Genomic DNA, 246 nt, shown 5'->3' on the forward strand with positions numbered 1-246 from the left:
GTTAATGAAATTACCAAAGGAAGTTTGTTTAAGTCAATGGTTTAAAAGATCAAAGGAGGAGAGTGCATGATTCTTTGTCAACTGCAAAGAGGACACCTGACCCTCCAATTCCAGGAGATGCATAGGTGCCCTTTTCACTGGCTGCATGCCTGGCCCCACCTCCTTTCCTAGCACATAAATTGGCTTCACTGAATTACAGCTTGACACATTTTGGCAAAAAAAAGCCCACATAGCAGAAAAAACAAT

This window comes from Urocitellus parryii, chromosome 9 (genome assembly GCF_045843805.1).
Source record: "Urocitellus parryii isolate mUroPar1 chromosome 9, mUroPar1.hap1, whole genome shotgun sequence".
In the NCBI taxonomy this organism is placed as follows: Eukaryota; Metazoa; Chordata; class Mammalia; order Rodentia; family Sciuridae; genus Urocitellus; species Urocitellus parryii.